The sequence below is a fragment of the Bombina bombina genome, chromosome 3 (genome assembly GCF_027579735.1).
Source record: "Bombina bombina isolate aBomBom1 chromosome 3, aBomBom1.pri, whole genome shotgun sequence".
Classification (NCBI taxonomy): domain Eukaryota; kingdom Metazoa; phylum Chordata; class Amphibia; order Anura; family Bombinatoridae; genus Bombina; species Bombina bombina.
This window is the reverse complement of record NC_069501.1, coordinates 817,887,948-817,905,473: the sequence shown is the minus strand read 5'-3', so window position 1 is coordinate 817,905,473 and position 17,526 is coordinate 817,887,948. Positions and strand designations below refer to the sequence as shown.

General features: G+C 39.2%; 1 protein-coding gene across 1 annotated transcript in view; it reads left to right on the top strand.

Moving 5' to 3' along the window:
* The window catches only part of MCF2L (MCF.2 cell line derived transforming sequence like), a 353,557-nt gene that overhangs the window by 217,700 nt on the left and 118,331 nt on the right, over nucleotides 1-17,526 (top strand).

Here is a 17,526-nt window from a genome sequence, read left to right as displayed (position 1 = left end):
ACTAGTTAGAGAGACCGCGTAGATAGTCCTCCTGAATTAGGAGGCATATTATGGTGGGGGGGGGAGGTGGTATTATGGGGAGAAGGTGGTCATTATAGCGTACTAAGTTATTGGTATAGTAATTAGATAATAGATTACGATTACACCTAGATCAAGGGAGCCATGGATTCTATATTAACAGAATTGGTGAAGTGCATGGGACTTATTCGAAATGTAGTACATAGGGAGGGCATAAGTGGTAATTATAGAAATGCAGGACCTGCCTGCACTAGAAGCACTATGTTAAGCTGCAAAATTAAAACAATGCGTCATAGTGTATCTATAACCATACTAGCAAGTTGTAAGTTTATACTCTATGTCTTGAAATAGATCAGGAGAGCACTCAGTAAGATGCCCACAGACTAAAAATGCTGAGTTTGTATGTATGTGGGTGACTTGATTTGCTGAATGGGGTAAACCTTCCATCAAGGTGTGTATGGGAGCAAAGAGAACTGTTCAGTATTAAGAGGTTACGTATACACAGAGACCAGGAATGAAAGGCCTAAATCCTAGATAAGCTGAAAACGTTGCGTGTCAATATAGGGCTCAGTATGCTAGGTCACTATCAAAATAAGAAGAACAGAGCTAAGAATGTAGACATTAAATACCTATAAGGGAACTCTATTAGGCCAGGAGAGGTGAGGTTGTGAGTTAGTATTGCTAAGAAATGTTTCTCATATGTGGGGATCATTAGTTTTCTTCCAGGGGGCAGCTGTCAAATTACTAAAAGTTTACAGCATATATTAGTTAGTATTAAGTGAGAATATTTAGCAAATTTCACGAATGTGTCTAAAAGTGTGAAAGATATAAAAATTCTGAATGAGTCTCCATCAGTCTGCCCAAGACATAGATATAATCTGTGAATATGATGTGACACTGAACCTGTCTTCATAGTGTAAGGAGTACAATAGGATGACCATAAGATGAGCTGTGCTGCTGAGAGGTAAATTATATATATCTCCCTACCATAACGAGAGAATCAAATGTTTTTCCCTACTAGTATAGCTGAACTCTGCTGGCCGGGTATGGGCCCTATACCCAGCACAAGTGTGTCTTAACATTAGATAAATAGCCTATGACTAGAGGGGAAAACATACATCACATATTGTGAGGTTTAAATGCAACATGCTACACTAAACATTATGGTACTAGTGGTTTCTGTTTGTGTACCACATGGACAGGATAATTAGTATAATCTTATTTGCAGCACAACGGCTGTAGATATGGCTAGGTGACCAATCTGTTCTCGGGCTCTTAGGCATTATTGTTATTCTCATACTGGAAAACATAAAAAACTGGTATGGGACAACAACAAGATAATATAACAGTCAAAGAAATACATAGAGCTAAACCATACAAGACTCCTGATCCACAGATACCTGGGCATAATTATGTGAAGGCATTGCCCTAAATTGAACACTTTGAGAATAAAATATAATTATACACTAGCAGTCAAAAATTAAACAGTGATTTCTCTCCTGCGCATATTGAAATAGTATATCTCACTATGTGTGTATACACACATACAGTATGTTAAAGTCTAAGCCTTGTGGCCTAATTCACAGGAACATAATATATATGCTAAATTGAACTGTAGCTAGGGCAAAAAACTGGTTAAACTAAACATTATGAACTGTGTATATTAACCATAAAGGGAAGTCTTTAGTAGGAAGCTCAAGTCTATAGTTGTCGTGAGGTCAAAAGTGTAAACCACAACCGTGAAATTTGTCGATATGTCCACATTTGCTGCAACATTATCTGATGAAATGAGCCTCCGGTGATTGTATACTTAAGGGTGTTCACCCCACACCCAATGGCCAAATTAAAGAAAGCCTGCCCCCAGGATAGTGGGCCAGCTCCAAACTTATTCTTAGGTAGCGTCCAGATGTCTGGTCAGGAAAGTAGCTGTACAGTGAGTCCCAACAGAGCATATCCCTAGAAGGAAAGGTTAACAGTAAGAGTTCAGATTTTCTTGGTGGTAAATCTGTATTTTTTACCAAGTTGTAATGATCCTGCAGCAGGGCCTGGCGCGAGTGCGGAGCAAAGCTAGCCCCCGGATCTGCTGCACGTATGCGCCATGTGGATTTCTCCGCAGTTAACTGCTGGCTATAGTGCTCATCTAGTCTGCCCGTTTCACTGAAAGTCCCCGTGTGAGCATCGTCCTCTGTGTCACAAGGTGCCAATAACGCACGCACTATGGCCGTAGATGGCTGAGGTGAGCGTAGAGTACCTGGATCCTCATTACCACCAACTCTCCCAAAGGCCTCTAGTAATGAAAACTCCAGCCTTGTGAAGTGCGCTTGTAGCATTTGTGCGATGTTCTTCTGTAGCGCAGCAAGCAGCACGTCGGACATCTGTGCTGTCATCAGTGTGCTGTGATCCATCTGTGATTGAGCTGAATGCATAGGCTATAAGCAGGCTATGGCGGCAACTCACTGCACACTGCGATCTGCTCCAGTAAAGATATTCAGTGCACCTGGATTCTCCGGACTCCACAGTCACAACTTAGTGTATACTAGTCTCCCCTGGGTTATTTCCAGACCTCCATGCATAATTTGCTCTAGTCATAGGCAGCAATAAAGTACGTTATATTCCTTGTGGCTCAGAGCACCCTTGAGATGCGACCATCCAGCGCTACGGAATTTGGCGGCGCTATACAAATAAATGATAATAATAATAATAATCTTGATCGCAAGTTGGCTCCGCCCCCAGTCTGCTTCCTTTTTACTGAACACTTCTGTGAACTTCTGATAGGCAAGGGGTATTTGCGTAGTTTCTGACAATTGTAGTAGGGGAATGTCCCGGAAACAGGATTGTTTACAGAAGGGAGAAGAGAAATGCAACTTCAAAGTATTCCACGAAATGACAGGTCCGTGTAAGCGCAGCCACTGTAACCCCAAAACAATAGGGAAGAGAGGAGAAGAGATAACATCAAATGTGATGTATTCCTGGTGAGATTCATGAGTGGTGACCAGAATAGGAATCGTGTGATGAGAGATAGGACCTGAGGAAATTTCAGTGCCGTCTACTACCCGAATGGAAACAGGAGACATTTTTTTAATCAGAGGTATTTTATTCTTAGTGACAAGGGAAACATCAATATAGTTTGCTTGAGCTCCAGTGTCAATTATGGCATCTTCCTTGATGGTCTTGGAGTCCCACTGTAATGAGAGAGGTAAAAGGCAATGAACAGGTTGGTCATGCACAATCATAGAACTCAAATTGTAATATGGCTTACTGTTCTTATTCTTGTGTAGTGTTGAGCAATCTTTGATAGAGTGGGAAGGAGAACCACAATACATGCATAAACCTCTGGATTTGCGTCTGAATCTTTCTTCGGAAGAAAGTGGTCCACGCATGAAACCAATTTCCATTGCCTCAGGGTTGGTAGATCTTGTAGGCTGGGAGACTGTCTGAGGGTTAGTAAGACTCGACCTTTTAGGTGTGGATTCCCCAAATTGCCTTTCTGATCTTCTTTCTCTCAACCTGCGGTCTATTTGCATGGAGAGTCGGATTAGGGCTTCCAGGGAATCTGGAAGTTCAGTTCGAGCCAGCTCATCCTTTACATTATCAGACAGGCCCAGACGAAACTGGTTCCTTAATGCAATGGAGTTCCATTGGTTATCTATAGCATATTGCTTAAACTCTGTAATGTATGATTCAACAGGCCGATTGCCTTATTCCAATTTTCTGAGTTTACCTTCCGCTGTAAGCTGTAGATTGGAGTCAGAATATAATTCATCCATTACAGCAAGAAATGACTGTAAAGAAGATAATAATGGGCTATTGGATTCGAATAGGGTATCAGCCCAAATGCGGGGTTCGCCGCGTAAATAAGTGATCATGGTAAGTACCTTCACTCTATCATTTGGATGTGTGAGGCCTTAAATTGAAAGTTAGAAGGCAAGCATTCCTATACTGGCGGTATAGAGATCTATCGCCATTGAAGGTATCCGGTGGAGAGATATGAGGTTCAACAGTTGATTCAGTTCCTTGTTGTTTAGCTAGAGCAATGTCCTTGATAACTTTTCTTAAAGTTTCATTTTCAACCCTCAACTCCCTCAAACCATTAGTGAGTTCGTCTACCCTTTGGGAAAGGTTATAGACTAAATTAGGAAGGTCTGCTGGATCCATATGAGAGGCTTGGTTATTATGTAATGCCTGATGAAGAAGGAGCAAAAGATCACAACTGCAGACTTGAGAAAAAATGTATTTGTATCACTTTCTTAAACAGGCTATTATATAGCATAGACTGTATGCCTGAAAGTGAAAGGAAATTAATATTTGTAAATAAAGTAATGGATAAATTCAATAGCTGTCTCTGTTATCAAATTTGGTAAATAACAGGAATCAGAACAAAAGGCTTCAGGTGTACTATATTGTTCAGTACATAAAGTAAAGGAAGTCCCAAATGTGAGAGATAAGTACTGGATACATAAGAAACTTTAGTATATTTATAATGTGTGGGAGGAGTCAATGTGCTGAGTGACAGCGGCACAAGCGGAGAGATCTGACAAAAGTATCAGACGCTGAGAAACAAACAAATCTTGTGCTTGCAGGTAAGGAGTGAGAGGAAAACAGTCCCAACTTACTATAGATCGTTGAAATCAGTTCAGCAATGTACCAAGTTAGAATGTTACGCCAATCCTGTTTGTTCAGTTACAGTGAGACTGCCAATAAGTGAGAGAGGCTTGTATGTGTGTAGCAAAGATTGATATAAAGCAACAAGCAGCAGATAATTTGTAGCTGGTTTCTTAGAGAGGTAACATTGTAGAAACTTGCAGTAGGAAAAACTGGTTCTATTTTGAATGAACAAATTGTAATCCAAAAGAGAGAGCTTGGTATTTAGGCGAGTAGCTGCATTGAGCAGGAGAGCTGTAAACTGCTACAAGGAAAATAACTAAGCACCTGTTTGCACACAGGTGAACACCTAAATAGGCTAAGTCAGCTAACTTGTGAAAACATGGAACAAGTGGAAAATGCGAAGTGGATTCCTTACATCTTCACATACAAGAATATGTTCTTTTTATTCATAAATACACATTTCTATATATATCTGATGGTATTTTAATACAATATATATCTATACCCATATATGTGTGTGTAGTATTATTATTATTATCGGTTATTTGTAGAGCGCCAACAGATTCCGCAGCGCTATACACAAAGGGGGAGTACAACAAAACAATTATAGGGATCAAATGGGTAGAGGGCCCTGCCAAGAGTTGCACTGTTGTAGTCAGCTCTTAAGAAGGTGATCTACAAACAGCTGGACTCTTAGGCTTACATGCTAAGGGGGTTCAGGGGATAGCAATGGAGGAGTGGAACTGGTATAAAGTAAGGTTAGCATAGGTTGTATGCATCCCTGAACAGTAGAGTCTTTAGGGAGCGCTTGAAGCTTTCAAAACTAGGGGAGAGTCATGTGGGGCGAGGCAGAGAGTTCCACAAGATGGGAGCCAGTCTGGAGAAGTCCTGTAAACGGGAGTGTGATGAGGTGACAAGAGAGGAGGAGAGTAGGAGGTCATGAGCAGAGTGAAGGGGACGGGAGGGAGAGTATCTGGAGACAAGGTCTGAGATATAGGGGGGGAGCAGTGAAGTTGAGGGCTTTGTATGTCAGAGTGAGAATTTTGTGTTTGATCCTAGAGGCAAGAGGAAGCCAGTGAAGGAATTGGCAGAGAGGAGCAGCAGATGAAGAGCGACGTGTAAGGAAGATGAGTCTGGCAGAGGCATTCATTATGGATTGTAAAGGAGCTAGGCGGCAGGTGGGGAGACCAGAGAGGACAGAGTTGCAGTAATCGAGGCGGGAAAGAATGAGAGAGTGGATTAAAATCTTAGTTGTGTCTTGTGTAAGGAAGTGTCTAATTTTAGAGATATTTTTAAGGTGGAAGCGGCAGGCTTTAGCCAAGGACTGAATGTGAGGAGTGAAAGAAAGATCTGAGTCAAATGTGACCCAGAGACATCGGGCATGCGGGGTAGGGGTAATGATGGAATTGTCGACAGTTATAGAGAGATTGGGAGTTGTGATTTTTGAAGAAGCGGGGGAAAATGAGGAGCTCAGTTTTGGAGAGATTTAGCTTGAGGTAGTGAGAGGACATCCAGGAAGAGATGTGAGAAAGACAGTTAGTGACACAGGTTAGCAAGGAAGGAGATAGGTCTGGTGCAGAGAAGTAGATTTGGGTGTCGTCAGCATACAAATGATATTGGAAACTGTGGGACTTTATTAGGGAACCTAGTGATGACGTGTAGATTGAGAAGAGAAGGGGACCGAGGACAGAGCCTTGCGGTACTCCGACAGAAAGTGGTGACGGGGCAGAGGAGGCCCCAGAGAAGGCTACACTAAAGGTACGGTTTGACAGGTAGGAATAGAGCCACGAAAGGGCTGTGTTACAGATGCCGAAAGATTGGAGGGTTTGGAGCAAAAGAGGGTGGTCAACAGTGTCAAAGGCTGTGGACAGATCAAGGAGGATAAGCAGAGAGTGGCCTTTTTGATTTTGCTGTAAGTAGGTTGTTGGTAACCTTAACAATAGCTGGCTCTGTGGAGTGATGGGGACGAAATCCAGATTGCAGTGGGTCAAGAAGGGAGTTTAACGTAAGGAAATGGGATAGGCGTGCATATACTAGTTTTTTGAGAAGCTTTTGAGGCAATAGGGAGGAAGGAAATAGGGCGGTAGTTGGATGGGGAGGTAGGATCAAGGGAAAGTTTTTTGAGGATAGGTGTGACCAGTGCATGTTTCAGCGATGAGGGAAATATACCGGTGCTGAGGGAGAGGTAAGGGGAGGGTAGCAGAGAGGGAGGGGAGTAGCTGTGAGGGGATAGGGTCAAAGGGACAGGTAGTGATGTGAGAGGGCAATATAAGTGCCGAAACTTCTTCCTCAGTAACAGGGGAGAATGAGCTAAGTTTCAGGTTATGTGGGTTGTGGTTGAGTGAGAGCATTTGGGGGGGGGGGGGGGAGAATGGAATTATGTTGAGAGCTTATTTCATTTCTGATGGAGTCAATTTTGTTATTGAAGTGGCTGGCAAAGTCTTGAGCTGACAGAGAAGTTGTATTAGGAGGTGGGGGAGGGCGGAGAAGAGTATTGAAAGTGGAGAACGGACGTTTTGGGTTTGAAGAAAGATTAGAGATAAGAGTAGAGAAGTAGTGTTGCTTATCGAGATTAAGGGCAGAATAGTAGGAGTTCAAGATGAATTTGTAATGAAGAAAATCAGTTGAACTCCAAGATTTTCTCCAGTGCCATTCAGCAGTACGGGAACATCTGCGTAGGTACCGTGTCAGAGGAGTATACCAGGGCTGAGGATGAGTGTGTGATTTCCGAGCAATGGTAAGAGGGGCGAGATCGTCAAGGACGGATATAAGGGTGGAATTATAGTGGCAGATTGTTCAGTGCAGGAAAAGGAGGAGAAGGATGAGAGGAGCGGTTTGAGGGAATTAGCAAGCTGTTGCTGATCTAAAGACATAATGCTTCTGTGAAGTTTAGTGTGAGGAGTAGAAGCAGGGAGATTTGTAGGAAGGGATGATATGTTGCAAGTAAGGAGATGGTGGTCAGAAAGAGGAAAGGGGGAGTTTGTGAAGTTTGAGAGAGTGCATCGATAGCCAAAGATCAGGTCAAGAGAGTGATCGTCTTTGTGAGTGGGAGAATCAGTCCATTGTGACAAACCGAAAGAGGAAGTGAGTTGTAAAAGTTGTTTTGCAGATGAGGCAGGGGGATGTTGAAGTCGCCAAGAATGAGGGCAGGGGTGTCTGAGGAAAGGAAATAAGGTAGCCAGGCAGCCAAGTGATCTAGAAATTGAGTTGAGGAGCCAGGGGGTCGGTATATGACTGCAACATGTACAGAGAGAGGGGAGAATAAGCGAATCATGTGGGTTTCGAATGAGGGAAATGTGTATATGTATGTGTGTGCATGTGTGTGTGTGTGTGTGTATACTGTGTATATATATATATATATATATATATATATATATACTGTATATATATATATATATATATATATATATTTAAAAATTCTTAGAACATATTCCCCTATGTAAAGAACATTGGAATGTGAAATATTTACAGTACATACACAGTATAACACTTTATTAAATATGCATATTGCATAAATAGGATTTTACATGTTTTCATCTACTTAAGGGGATAGGAAAGTCAAAATTAAACTTGTATAATTATGATAGAGCATGTAATTGTAAGACACTTTTAAGTGTACTTCTATTTTCAAATGTGCTTTGTTCTCTTGGTATCCCTTGTTGAAAAAGAATACGCACATATCCTACACTAGTGGGATTGCTGATTGGTGCCTGCACACATTTGTCTCTTATGTTTGGCTAACTAGATGTGTTCATCTAGCTGGATGTAGTGCAGTGCTGTTCCTTCAGAAAAGGGTTACAAGGGAATGCAGCAAATTTGATAATAGAAGTAAATTGGAACGTTGCTTAATATTGTATATTCTATCCAAATCATTAAAGAAAATGTTGGGGTTTCCTGCCCCTTTAACTGCAAAGGGCTCCAATTTTTATATAATCATTGCATATACTTTCTCTATATTTTGCATTCCATATGCATTAAAATCTTACATTAGAGCTACTCTTGTATTATCTTTTATTGGAAATAGGTTTGCTATTTGTATAATGAAACTTGTTTTCACCATATGTAGAAATAAAAGTCTTGTGGGAGACAGAGCATTAAATCAATGCAGTAGATTTATTCGAATAAACAAACAGGTGAACACCACTCCACACACACCTCACAGCCACATCCGACGCGTTTCCTGCAGCTAAACGGCACTTCGTCAGGGATATTGACAGCTGCTGTGAACCTCCCTTAAAAAGGCTAATCCCTCGTGTTCAAATTTAAAGGTATAGTACTTTTTCTAAAGCCTTTCATACAAGGGGGTTAAACAAACACATTGTTACAAAATAAAAATGATGTAAAATATTCAATACAATGTTGCAACTTGAGCACACTAAAGTGAACACCTAATTTCACATAAATAGGAACTTTTAGCCTCATACAATATAAACAAATAAATAAATGTATGACTCTCTATATACACCATTATTATTCTAACAGTTCATGGCTAGTCTATAATTAAGTTTATTGGTATGAAAATTAATTACAATTAATATACTAGGCTTTGTCTTATTTCATAATGATGTCAGTATAGTGAATATTTGAATAGTATGATACAGAAAAATTGAAAATTGATCTGTTCCAATTTTCAAATATAGCATTATTTTATGGCTGGACCCACGATGTTAAGATACTAACAATTATTTAAGGCCTTAATTCGAATTTCATATCAGTTGCCTATATATAATTTCCCATCTGAAATCATATTTATACCCAAAGGACTTCCGGTTTTCAATGTATATATCCAATAGACTTCACTCCTATTTAGGGCTTGAACTCTATTTCCCCCAACATTATATTTTGCTATTAAATCAATACCTTGAACGGAGAAAAGTGTATTGATATATTCCAATTCTTGTTTATCATAATTATCATTTCTTCTGTGTAGTGCAAAGTGCTTTGATACAGGTGTTTTTGGAATATCATTTTCTAAGGAAAGCAAGTGCTCCCTCACTCTATCCTTGAACATTCTTGTACTTCTTCCTGTATATTGACTATTACACAGTTTGCATGTGATCAAATATATAGCAAATCTTGAGTTACAATCTATATGGTGGTTTATCTTATATGTATTACCAGTGACAGTTGAGGTAAAGGTATCACTTTTTTTCATGTAGCTGCAAGATTTACAAGGTATTCCTCCACACTTAAAACTACCATTACATTTTCCTAACCACATTTTATTTTCTGTTTTAGCTTTATCAGCAAAATTCCGTTTCAGACTATTCTCTATAGTTTCAGATCTTCTAGAAACACATCTAACACCTTTTTCTATGGTTGTTCTTAATTTAGGATCGTTTTCAACAATGGAATAAATCTTTGTACAATTCTACATATATCCTGATACTGTCTACTATATTTTGTTGAAAACGTTAGCCTATCTATATCTCCATTTATTTTCTTCGGCTTATCCTTTAGCAAAACCTGTCTATCCATCTCATTGACTGCCTTCATAGTTTTAATTAAATCCTTCTTGTTATACCCTCTATCACTCAATCTATCGACTAAATTATTGGCTTGATCCAAATACGTCTCTTTATCGCTACAATTGCGCCTAAGGCGCATAAATTGCCCCTTAGGAATTCCTTTCTTTACACAATAGGGGTGGCCTGAGTCAGCCCTCAAAATAGTATTACCAGAAGTTTTTTTCCTAAAGGTCCTAGTATTTATGCAACCTTTCTTGCTATCTCCTACTAATGTTAGATCCAAATAATCTACACTTTCATCAGAGTTATGATGTGTAAATTGTTATTATTGTCATTCAGGTATTTTATAAATTCTTCTATTCTGGTTGTGTCTTTTTTCCAGACGATCAAAAGATCGTCTATAAATCTGGTATAGAAACAAATCTTAGATAGAAAGGGATTATTGCTAGTAAACAATTTATTAAGTTCAAAATACCCCAAATAGAGGTTAGCATACGAGGGGGCGAATTTCGCCCCCATCGCAGTGCCCTGATTTTGGACATAATAAGTCCCTTCGAAAAGAAAGTAATTATGGCTCAGAAGGAACCTTACTATGTCAACAATATAATCTATAAAACCAGATTCAAAATTAGTATGAATATGTAAAATTTCTCTGAGGGCCACAAGACCCTCTCTGTGAGGTATACAGGAGTATAGAGATACCACATCTACAGTTAAAAAAGTAAGGTTATCTGACCAATCTAGATGTTCCAGTTTTCTAAGTAAATGTTTGGTATCTCTCAGATATCCTGGTAAATTTTTAACAATTGGTTGTAGGAAATCATCGACCCATTTGCCTAAATTTTCCCCTATAGTGCCTATAGTGGAAATAATGGGCCTTCCTGGCGGATTAAGCCTAGATTTATGGATTTTCGGAAGATGTTTGAAAACTGATATTGTTGGACTTTCATTAATAAAACATTCAGCCTGTGTACGTGTGAGATAATTTAGGTGGATACCTTCATCTAAGAGCATTTTTAGTTCCCTATTAAACTTCTCAGTGGGGTTAAATGTAAGTTTGCGATATGTTTCCCTGTCAGACAGCTGTCTTTCAGCTTCTTGAACATAAGCTACTCTATCCTGCACAACAATAGTGCCCCCTTTGTCAGATTTTGATATCACCACATTTTTATTATCTTTAATTTGTTTAAGTGCTGCTCTTTCTCTATATGACAAGTTATCCCAACTTTTTTTCTTTTTGTTTTCACAATTGACTTTAGTGTTATAAAGTTGTGTTAATTCATCTTCTACTACTGTGTGGAATACTTCAATAAGGTCCCCTCTTGCATGAACCGGGTAGAAGTGACTAGTGTGGCCTATCTTGCATTGTGAGCTAGGTATACTTAAATTGCTCTGATTATATCTTAAACTTTCACTATTTAGCAATCTCAAGCTATTAGTATCACATAATTCTTCAAATGACAAAGATTCCAGATTTTTAGTAATAACGTCACTATTGGACATATCATTAGAACTAGTGTTAGTAGGATTTTCTTCAAAAGATTGTGGATCCTCATTAAAGAAATGTCTCCTCAGGGTTATCTTCCTTACAAATTTATTAAGATCTATTATAGTGTCAAATAAGTTCATATTTCTATCCGGGGAGAAACCCATCCCTTTTGAAAGGGCAGTCTCTTGTATTTTAGTTAGCGGATATGATGATAAATTGACAACATTTAATTGCTCTTCTCTTTTGTAGCCCTGGTCAGCCTGCTCGGATACTTTGCCTTTGGCTCCTCCTCTTTTTTCTTTTTTATTCTCTTTGGATCTCCGTCTTTTACTTTATCTTCAGTGCCTGATGTATTAGGAGTAACCAAGCTTGTCCATTATTTACTTTCTGAAAAGGTTGACTTTGAATATTATCACTACTTCTGTATACCATGAGTGATACAAGATCCTATACCTGTAATAAGAAGTGTGAATATACACCTATAACGAGAAATGTGACAAACCTTGTGTTTTGCTTTCACTTGATGCATTTGCTTAAATACCTGAGAATAACCAAAGTGGAGTATCCTGTGTAGTGGTTTCTAGTCCTGACAATATACCGGCTATATTTACACTGTTAGAGAGCGACAGTGTTATATTCAAATACTGATCATAAAATAGCTAAAGGCATTGTACTATATCTTTCCGTGGTTTGTAACACAGTGTGCATGAGTTTGTATGTTTATGTAATGAAACTTGTTGCATTATTAAGGCATAGCATAAATTTGCTGATTATCATAATTATTTTGCTGTTGCTGATTTATATATAATATGCCCATAACTTGCTTCATAATTGTTTCAATATCGGTAATAAATTGCATTTACACTTATAATTATGGACTAGCATTATCTCAATTATACGTTGAGGTCACATACAAAAGAGCTTGGTAAGACTTTCTTCCAGAGTACTACCATGTGTAAAAAACACATGCAGGACACATACCCGGTACAGATCACAGTCTAAGTCCCAAAATCGCCAGTAAACTGACAGAGTCTTACTCCCTAAATAAATCGGGTACCGACCTTTTCAAGTAGCTTGTGTTCAGCTCTACTCCTTTCCGGACAATCCCTTCTCGCTAGCGGATACTCACTTCTACCAGCTCACCGGGGACTTACTCGCCAGGGTGGTGAATCCCATTTCACCTCTCTCCCAACACTGCTTGCTGCGGTCTTAGGGGTTTCCTCGGAACAGCAGTTCGAGCTGCGTCGCTTGTCGCCTCCCACTCCTTTGGCGGTGAACAAACCAAACCCATACAGCTTCGGTTCCGTAGATAAACAACGGAGACCTCACTCTGTAAGTGAATAATATCCAAAAAAGAGTAAAACAGTTTCTTTAAAAATTTAAAACTTTATTCCATCTTTAAAAATGATCCACCTCGTAGCTAAAATAGGATAGGAAACGGTCTTTTCATTGCATTTCAGCGTGAGCCTTATTCATAGACCATACCACACCTGTGTACTATACACCCATTTAACACCAGGTGAATCATTGCTATTGGATAAAACCAAAACACGCCTATTTTACACTTTAAAGCACATTCACAAAAGGGAAAATAAACACAAATTCACAAAAAAAGTAAATGCAATGTGTGTGGATACAAGATAAATGCAGAAGTTGATACTATGATAAAAAAAACTTCTAATATTGAGGCTATACTATTGTGCAAATAAATAAGATAACATTTATACACATTATAAGGCATTAAGGGATACAGTACTCCTAAGCTACACATAGGACATAATTATTAGTATGTATTATGTGTCAATAACTGATACTAGAGTAAAGCCAAATACTCAAATAATATAAAGAGTATAAAATGTACTTAATATTTTCAAACTTACCTATTCTATGCATCAGTTACTAAATATTACTAAGTGTGACTACATATTGGCTACACTCTTACATGCATATCCTAGAAATCCTGGTGTGGAAAGGAAGTCTCCTCAATATAACTCCAATAAAACGCATTAGAGAAAATTAGAGAAATATCAGAGCAAAGAATTATCAATTGGTTGTAAAACTACTATGTATATGAGCTAGGAACAGACTGCTCCTTATAGAAAATAAAAGGTCATTAGTAGAACAACCAAGTGGCAAGATAAACCTTATACTCTATTCCCAATAATTCATGATGCCCATGTCAGAGTTGTATCCCCATGGTATCTGGGTTCGTAGCACATAGGAATCCAATATACCTCTTGTTTGCAGAGGGTACGAAATATATTTCCCCCCCCCTAGGATGATTCTAAATATCTAAGAGACTCTAATGACTTTTCTAATAACCAGGTGTCTATATGGCGCAGAAAAAACAGAAGGCACAGAGAATACACAAAGGGAAATGAAAAGGGGTCTGGTAATAAAAGAAATAGCAAACAAAACAGACAAGGGAATACCTTTTAAAAATAATTAGAATAGTAAAAATAATAAAAATAATAATAAGGTTACTTTTAGTGATACAGACTTTGACACTACAGATGAGGAGAGTGCACAGAACAGTCTGGGGAATCACAGACAATAAACAACATACAGGCTACGAGTATAAGTGGACAGAATGACACTAATAGTGAGCCTCAGACAGGGGGATCAGAGAAGGTACACTTAGGTGCAAGACCTAAATATAAATCATCAGTATCAGCTGTAAGAACAGATGAAAGAAAGACTTCTGAAATAGGTCAAAAGCAGGTTTTTTTACGAGGCAACACAGCAACTAAAGGGAGGGGGCAACCCAAAGCAAAAACAGTAGAAAAGGGCGCTACTCAGAGAGGAGGAAGACAGAGTATTTACTGAGGGAAACAAAACCGATAAAAATATAATAGACAAGATTGAGAAATATGATCTATCAGTGAAAGACCAAACAGTTATTAATATATCTACTTATCCTCTATCGGAAGTAGATATCAAAGTCCTTTGTTATGGCTTAAGCTATTGCCCCTCGAATAACTTTAATATGTTTCGTACTATTCTGGATCTAAACAAATTTGTTAGAGGTCTAACACTTATAAAAACATTTTCACGAAAAAAATGATCCATATAGAGGCAATGAGAGGAATAATTTGACAGAAACAAGTGCCTCACTTAGCTTTGAAGAAGTGAAAACTACTATAACTGTATTGGAGAATTTAGAACAAGAAAGTAACAAAAGTACTACAGATGCAGGTATTAAACAACATATAGGATATAAATGTAAATCAGAATTTTACCTATTGACTAGGGGTAAATCCCTTGAACTTTTTCATAGGAGAGTGGTTGAGGATTTGGAAAAATTAATAAGTGAATGTGTGCAAAAGAGACCTAATTTAACATATAAAGAAAGAGAAGCTCTTACACGCTTAGAGAATAACAAAGATCTGGTCATAAAGAGATCTGACAAAGGTAGCAATATTGAAAGAGAGAGAACAGCACTCCATGAGATAGAACAGAAGCTGGAATAACGTCCATGCATGTTCATTTTTATTGTAACTCCTCAGGGTGCACATTCTTTTTGCACTCTATGCTCCTTCACAGAGAAAAAATATCCTGAAGCATATCAGTCTGACCCTGCCCAATGACAGTCCAGCGCCAAAATACCAGGCAACTCTTCTCTGAACAAGGGAAGCAACAACCCCAGAAGTTATTCCAGCTTCTGTTCTATCTTATGGAGTGCTGTTCTCTCTCTTTCGATTTTTATGTAAATTGCTCTTGGGTCGTGGACTCCATGCACACTTGCCCTTAGAGAGATACAACTGCACCTCACTGACGAGGCCCATAGGAGGCCGAAACGATCGTCTGGGGTTGTTGCTTCCCTTGTTCAGAGAGGAATTGCCTGGTATTTTGACGCTGGACTGTCATTGGGCAGGGTCAAACTGATATGCTTCAGGATATTTTTTCTCTTTGAAGGGGCAGAGTGTGCAAAAAGAACGTGCACCCTGAGGAGTTACAATAAAAATGAACATGCGTGGAAGTTATTCCAGCTTCTGTTCTATCTTATGGAGTGCTGTTCTCTCTCTTTCGATTTTAAAGGTAGCAATATTGTTGTATGTGATAGAGATTGGTATGTGGCAGAAGCTAAACACCAAATATTGGATACAAACACCTATACACATCTAACAAGCAACCCTAGTCATATATTTAAAGACAAGTTATCTCATATTCTAGACACAGGTTTTGAATATAGATATATTGACAAAAATACTTTTGTTCTATCTTATGGTAGAACAGCCCCGTACGTATTTTCTACCACCTACTGAAGACACATAAGGGTTTAGACAATATTAAATGTCGACCAATAGTGTCGGGTAATGGCTGTCTTTTGGAGCCACTTTGTGAATGGCTTGATGATATACTTTAGCCCATTGTGTGCAAGCTTCCTAGTTTTGTTAAGGATACCACACATATCATAAATACGTTGAATAATTTTGAATGGAGGAATACCCACAGTTGGCTGACAGTGGATATAGTGTCTTTGTACTCTACCATACCTCACCACCTAGGCCTAAAGGTGGTTAAATATTTTTTGGAAGAGAGTTCAGACCTTGATGGAGGCATGATAGAGTATATTCTTGAAATAACCAGATTTCTTTTAGAACATAATTACAGGGAGTGCAGAATTATTAGGCAAATGAGTATTTTGACCACATCATCCTCTTTATGCATGTTGTCTTACTCCAAGCTGTATAGGCTCGAAAGCCTACTACCAAGTAAGCATATTAGGTGATGTGCATCTCTGTAATGAGAAGGGGTGTGGTCTAATGACATCAACACCCTATATCAGGTGTGCATAATTATTAGGCAACTTCCTTTCCTTTGGCAAAATGGGTCAAAAGAAGGACTTGACAGGCTCAGAAAAGTCAAAAATAGTGAGATATCTTGCAGAGGGATGCAGCACTCTTAAAATTGCAAAGCTTCTGAAGCGTAATCATCGAACAATCAAGCGTTTCATTCAAAATAGTCAACAGGGTCGCAAGAAGCGTGTGGAAAAACCAAGGCGCAAAATAACTGCCCATGAACTGAGAAAAGTCAAGCGTGCAGCTGCCAAGATGCCACTTGCCACCAGTTTGGCCATATTTCAGAGCTGCAACATCACTGGAGTGCCCAAAAGCACAAGGTGTGCAATACTCAGAGACATGGCCAAGGTAAGAAAGGCTGAAAGACGACCACCACTGAACAAGACACACAAGCTGAAACGTCAAGACTGGGCCAAGAAATATCTCAAGACTGATTTTTCTAAGGTTTTATGGACTGATAAAATGAGACTGAGTCTTGATGGGCCAGATGGATGGGCCCGTGGTTGGATTGGTAAAGGGCAGAGAGCTCCAGTCCGACTCAGACGCCAGCAAGGTGGAGGTGGAATATTGGTTTGGGCTGGTATCATCAAAGATGAGCTTGTGGGGCCTTTTCGGGTTGAGGATGGAGTCAAGCTCAACTCCCAGTCCTACTGCCAGTTTCTGGAAGACACCTTCTTCAAGCAGTGGTACAGGAAGAAGTCTGCATCCTTCAAGAAAAACATGATTTTCATGCAGGACAATGCTCCATCACACGCGTCCAAGTACTCCACAGCGTGGCTGGCAAGAAAGGGTATAAAAGAAGAAAATCTAATGACATGGCCTCCTTGTTCACCTGATCTGAACCCCATTGAAAACCTGTGGTCCATCATCAAATGTGAGATTTACAAGGAGGGAAAACAGTACACCTCTCTGAACAGTGTCTGGGAGGCTGTGGTTGCTGCTGCACGCAATGTTGATGGTGAACAGATCAAGACACTGACAGAATCCATGGATGGCAGGCTTTTGAGTGTCCTTGCAAACAAAGGTGGCTATATTGGTCACTGATTTGTTTTTGTTTTGTTTTTGAATGTCAGAAATGTATATTTGTGAATGTTGAGATGTTATATTGGTTTCACTGGTAAAAATAAATAATTGAAATGGGTAT